This window comes from Cervus elaphus, chromosome 30 (assembly GCF_910594005.1).
Source record: "Cervus elaphus chromosome 30, mCerEla1.1, whole genome shotgun sequence".
Classification (NCBI taxonomy): Eukaryota; Metazoa; Chordata; class Mammalia; order Artiodactyla; family Cervidae; genus Cervus; species Cervus elaphus.
In genome coordinates, this window is record NC_057844.1 from 59,184,115 (window position 1) to 59,191,253 (window position 7,139).

Genomic DNA, 7,139 nt, shown 5'->3' on the forward strand with positions numbered 1-7,139 from the left:
TGAATTAGGATATATTGTAGTTGGTAATTAGTATTATTTTTTCTTTTATATAAGTCAAATATAAGCACTTTTATAAGCATTTGGCTTGTGAGAAAGTGGAAAATTAAATTGAGAATATTGATTTCCTTCATGATGTGTTAGGTAAGCTGAGTGAAATGATTTTAATGAAAACAGTTATTCAACCTTATCAAGCTGTAAAGGCATTTCATACTACTTTATGACATATCCAGATTAAAAAAAATTAATTTAAAACTCTTTATTTGAATGAAAAGACCAAGTGAATTTATCTGATGTAAAAAATGTAAATTACTGCAAGTAGAATTACAGTTAGGGTTGCCCAATAGCTCCTGAATTCGAGTCTATGATTAAACAAATGAAAAAAAGGAAACAGGAAATATACTAATGGGCTTTTCTACAATCCTACAAGTAAATTAATAATGTCAAGTATCACCTTATTTCCTAATGAATGCCAACAGAATAAAACTAATTCATATAATAAATAAACACACTTAAGCCTTTTAAATGTTGTATTCTCATAAATAAATGTTTCAACATTGTATCTTCTCTCCCATCATCATACCATTGCCAATCTAAAGCCCAATCTTAGCTTTAGCTTCCAAAATGACTTTTAATGTAATGTAAATGATTGATGAATACTTTGTACTTTAATGCCCAGTCTGACCTAGCTGACAGCATTTCTTGCTTACCTTTTTGTAGTTACTTGGCACCTTCAGAGTATGAGTGGACTGACACTGAATTGCAGTTGGTTCTTTTCAATTTAGATTCTCTGTGAATGCCATAAGCAAAGCCACGTATAAGTATATGCCTTAACAGTATTAGAGTAAATCTGGTAAAATATAAGGAAAATAAGTCATTCTTTTAACTTCATAAAAATATATGTTTTTTATAAGTGTGAAAAGGATATCCAACCTCTGCCACCCTTTTCTTGTCCTACCTTATATAAAACACACCCTGAATTCATTACCAAGCTTAACAACTCACATTCTTCTAGATATTTTTCCATGAATTTGTACATATGTATATATATAAATGTGTGTATGTATGTATACATACATTTTTAGTTTTAGTTTTATTATTTATATTTTACTATATTGTTTAGCAGCAATCTACTTTAGTAGGAGATGCATCAAAGATACTTAAAGCAACCAATACAGGCTTTTATTCTTTAACAAGTTCAGAGTAACTCCATTATTATGCATGCCCAGTGATTTATATTACCATTCTTCTAGTAATGGGATACTTAAGTTGATTCTAATTGCTTGCTGGCACAAATATAATAGATTTTATTTTTTATTTTGTTTCCTTGGTATGTATATGTCTACAGAAATAGACCTCAAAAAAAAAACCACAACTCTTTGTTCTGCCAGTTACAAGTTATTTGACATCGGGCAAGTCGCGTCCTGTCATTATGTTGTTTAGTTGCTAAGTCGTGTCCAACTCTTTGAGACCCTTTGAACTGTAGCCCGCCAGGCTCCTCTCCATGGGATTTTTCAGGCAAGAATACTGGAGTGGGTTAACGTTTTCTCCTCCAGGGTATCTTCTTGACCCAGAGATTAAATGCCTATCTCCTGCATTGCAGGCAGATTCTTAAAGTGAGGATAATACTTTCTCTCTTATAGGTGATTATTGTGAAGATTAAATGTGCTGTGCTGTGCTTAGCCACGCATTCAAGTCCGATTCTTTGTGACTCCATGGGTTGTAGCCTGCCAGGCTCCTCTTTCCATGGAATTCTGGCAAGAATACTGGAGTGGGCTGCCATGCCCTCCTCCAGGGGATTTTCCCAACTCAGGGATCAAACCCAGGTCTCCCTCATTGCAGGATGATTCTTTACCCTCTGAGCCATCAGGGAAACCCAAGAATACTGGAGTGAGTAACCTATCCCTTCTCCAGGGAATCACCCCAACCCAGGAATCAAACTGGGGTGTCAAAGTTTGATATGTATATTTAGGAATTGGTGTCCTTCTCACAGGAGAAGGCAATGGCACCCCACTCCAGTACTCTTGCCTGGAAAATCCCATGGACGGAGGAGCCTGGTGGGCTGCAGTCAGTGGGGTCGCTAGGAGTCGGACATGACTGAGCGACTTCACTTTCACTTTTCACTTTCATGCATTGGAGGAGGAAATGGCAACCCACTCCAGTGTTCTTGCCTGGAGAATCCCAGGGACGGGGGAGCCTGGTGGGCTGCCGTCTATGGGGTCACACTGAGTCGGACACGACTGAAGTGACTTGGCAGCAGCAGCAGCAGCAGTCCTTCTAAGAACTGTTAGATTTTATTTAGAAATTAGCAGAAAGGGACCTTACACTTAAGCTAATGATTAACAGAGTATAGTATTTTTTTTTTCCATTTATTTTTATTAGTTGGAGACTAATTACTTTACAAGACTGTAGTGGTTTTTGCCATACATTGACATGAATCAGCCATGGATTTACAAAAAAACTAGAATTTTTAAACCATTTACCAGACGGTGGGCTGCTGTCTCTGGGATCGCACAAAGTCGGACACGACTGAAGTGACTTTGCAGCAATAGCAGCAGCAGCAACTAATGTTATAATTATATCATATTACTTAGGTTAAATATCATTCTTCAGAGAGTTTTCACTGTTGCAAAACATTCCTCAATTTTTCAACCTATGGTTTGATTTTTTTTGAAATCTCCAAATTTAATAAAAGACATTGCTTTTAGGTCCTACTTCTAATCTCAAATCCTTATCTAACTATCTGATAAATGAATTACAAAAACATAAAAATTAAGCACCCATATTTATCATTCTTTTTAAATGCAGAGTAATACTATCTTACTGAATGAGTGATTACTTATAGGTTTGTTTTTTTTTTCATTTTTTCCTGTAACCCACAGAATTCATTATTTTGGGAATCTGAATGTCACAATTAAAAAGAAGTCCTACAAGGAACATTTGAATACTGCAGTAAAGACAACTACATTTTGGTTCATTTTACTAAGAGCAGATTTTTTAAAAGGCAATGATAGAAGCAAGAACAAAAATCAAGAATAATATTAGTCAATGAAACCATGCACTCATAACCTGCCAGTCAGTGTGCTGTGGGATTTATTGTATTCACTCATGTGGTTCTCACAACTCCGAGATATTTCCCACTTCATAAATAAAAAAATAGAGGTAGGAATAAAAGTTTAGTGATTTGATGAGGTTACAAAAGTAGTAAAGGCAGAATCTGGATTCAACTCATATCAACTCCATGGTCTTAAAAACTATACCACAGTGTATCAATCTGAATGAGAATTACAACTCACCATGTTTGCATGCAAAGCCTGTTAATACAGAACTGCACCACATGGTACAAAATGGGAAGAAATTATATTCTAACTTCTAGTTTAGGCTGTGGTCTTGTAAACTAAATTACACATATCAACTTCTGGTTGCTATTTTTTTTTTCTTTTTTTTTTTTGAAACTCATCAAAGCAATCTTAATGGACGTTTATACTCATGATTCTGCATGAGATACATTATTATAAGTAAAAAAAAAATTACCTGTTGGTAACATCTTAAATGCCTCACTGTCATTCGTTTCCTCTTCTATTAATAATTAATAAATTCTTATTAAGCTTAGTTTAGAAAGTAAGAGATAAAAGAGAAAAAATGCTTGGAATTTTACTATGCAGGCACAGTTATTTTTATAATTTCAGTTTATAAGTTTCCAGATATACTTTAGAAATAACAGTTTTAAAACGGTAATCATAATGAATATTTTGGTTTATATGCAGTTTTTCACTTATTATAGCATCTTTTAAATGACATGAGTATCTTTACACAATTTTTAATGAATGCATAGCTGAGTATGGGCTTACCAGGTGGCTCATTGGTAAAGAATCTGCCTGTCAATACAGGAGACATGGGTACGATGCCTGGGTCAGGAAGATCCCCTGGAGAAGGAAATGGCAACCCACTCTAGTATTCTTGGCTGGGAAATCCCATGGACAGAGGAGCCTGGTGGATTACAGTTGATGGAATCACAAAAGAGTCAGACATGACTTACAACAAATAGTTGAATATTCTTCAATTATTTTGGATGTTTTATGAGTGATATCTAAGTTACTGCCCCTATCAAAACACTGTGGATGTTTTTTAGATGAAATGATAATTTCATCACATCTGTGTTTATGAATACCTGGAAACTCATTTTTCTTGTACCTATGTTGACAAGAATTTTGAAATAACCTTAATAACACACACACATATTCCCTCTATCTCATGTTATAGAGAAAACAATGAAGATGTAAACATGCAATTTAGATGAAGAATACCTGGATTTTCAAATTTTATTAGAAAATCCTCATTTTCATAGGAAATTCAGGGATGAGTCCTTATAATTCTGAGAGGTGGTAACTTATGAGAATAGGTAAGGCTATTTCCTATGAGTTAAATTTTGTCACGAAACATTGAAGTCACAATGCAGATTGATGCTTGGGAGATTTATTATCATTTGCTTTATATACAAAAGATCAACAACTCTAAAGGTTCTAAATAATGAGGTTCATTGTCTAGGATGTAGAAAATATTTCTCATACTTTATCACTGATGACAAAGTTACAAATAGAGAAAACTATGAGCAAAACAACATTTCTAACAGTTTTTATTAATACAGGGTTCATGGTTTGATCTTGATTCAGAAAAGATTATTTTTAATGACAACCAATTAAAAGCCTTAATTTAATAATCATAATGTTAAATATGTACCGTTTTCCTCCACAGAAATTGTGAATATGCCATTTTAAACTATATAAGATCATGTGGATTCTAGTTTCTAATTACCACTCACACTCTACTGGCACTCAATGTGTGATAAATAAAGGGAGATTCATATATAATTGTATACTTTACCTCCCAGAATATTGGAAATAAAAGCAAAAATAAACAAATTGGACCTAATTAAACTTAAAAGCTTTTGCACTACAAAGGAAACTATAAGCAAGGTGAAAAGACAGCCCTCAGATTGGGAGAAAATAATAGCAAATGAAGAAACAGACAAAGGATTAATCTCAAAAATATACAAGCAACTCCTGCAGCTCAATTCCAGAAAAATAAATCACCCAATCAAAAAATGGGCCAAATAACTAAACAGACATTTCTCAAAAGAAGACATACGGATGGCTAAAAAACACATGAAAAGATGCTCAACATCACTCATCAGAGAAATGCCAATCAAAACCACAATGAGGTACCATTACACGCCAGTCAGGATGGCTGCTATCCAAAAGTCTACAAGCAATAAATGCTGGAGAGGGTGTGGAGAAAAGGGAACCCTCTTACACTGTTGGTGGGAATGCAAACTAGTACAGCCGCTATGGAAAACAGTGTGGAGATTTCTTAAAAAACTGGAAATAGAACTGCCATATGACCCAGCAATCCCACTTCTGGGCATACACACCGAGGAAACCAGATTTGAAAGAGACATGTGCACCCCAGTGTTCATCAATGATGTTTTCTTTAACTTTCTTTTTATGATAAAGAATTGTAAATAAACCAACTTGTACATATTCCTTATCTATCATCTGGTCAATGGTCCTAAAATGCTAAACCAAACCCAAAGAAACGACAACAATCTTGGTAGGAAACATGTTCTGGGAAATTTCAGGTGTATTTAATTTGGTTATGTTTTATCCATTTGTACATCATCTCATGACATCTTGAATAAGCTGTTTTCATGTGCTCTGCTCCCTTCATTGGAAAGATATAAGGCCCTGACTTAAATCTGCATCACATCTGAACTCCAGATTTTTAACAGATAGTGTAACCCTAAGCTCTTTATTGTTAATTCTTTATCTGAACTTTGATAGCAAGGATCTGTCATCTTGAAGAGGCTCCTGAAGCTTGTAAAGTGGAGCCACTACTCTCAGTAACTTGCATAATGACCTAGGATATCTGTCATTAAGACATAATGTAACTATCCTGTTGTGGCTGCTTTTAGAGTTGCTTTGATGAAATTTAGTTAAGCCATTGGTCTTTGGTCAGTGATATCATAGGGAACATTCATGCAAAAATGTTAGTCTATTTATATTAAGTGTGTTAGCAAAGACATGTGTCCACAAGGTTGCATCAGGTTCTCTTTTTATCAGGATTGATGGGTAATATTTTTTTCTGAGGTCTCTTTGTAGAGTTTCTCTTGAGAAACTGGTATGGTTTTATTTCATGAAAAACGTTTGTTTCTGTTTCCTATTTAATTTTGTCCCTTAGACACTACTTCACCAAATGTGCGACTATTACCACAGACTGTTCGGTATGCCCTTTAAAATAGTTTACGTGATTAATGTTAAGAGAACCATTATTTACTTCCGGTTGAATAGTTTTAAATATTATAAGAATAGGTCTTCAAAATTTCATCCATTTTTTCTTTCAGTATCTACAGAGAATGCCTAAAAGCTAATCTAATTTTAATATTAAATAAGGTAAATGACAAATTGAGAGATTTCTGATGCATATCTTGCTTCACATCCTGCGTATTCATTTTTAACATTTTATTCTGTGTAATTAGTGATAAGTTTATAAAGTTGTAATTGAGTTTATTGACTACATTGCTGTGTTTAAATAGGTTGTCTTCAAAATAAATCAGATATAATTAATTAAAAATAAACCCAAGAGTTGTTTTAAATGTTGTATTACTGGTATACACATGGTGGTGTTTAGTCACTAAGTCATGTACAACTTTTTCAACCCCAAGGACTGTAGCTCATCAGGCTCCTCTTTCCATGGGATTTCCCAGGCCAGACTACTGGTCTGGGTTGCTATTTCCTTTCCCAGGGGAACTTCCCAACACAGGGATTGAACCCCTGTCTCCTGCATTGCAGGTGTATTGCAGGCAGATTCTTTACCAACTGAGCCACCAGGGAAGCCAGTATACACACAGAGAGTTCTAATGCTACATTCTGTCATATACAAAAAAAAAAAAAAGTGGTTATTGTAAATGGTAGGAAAAAAAATGACTCCTTGCCAGTTGAACTAGTTCAAGCAATCTGATAGTATAAAGTTATCTTAAATTTATGCTGTTAAAGATCCATTATATGTGTAAATTATTCTTTACTTCACATCACATGAATTGGCTAATTTAGAAAACATGCAATCTCAGAAACACCAGATAATGA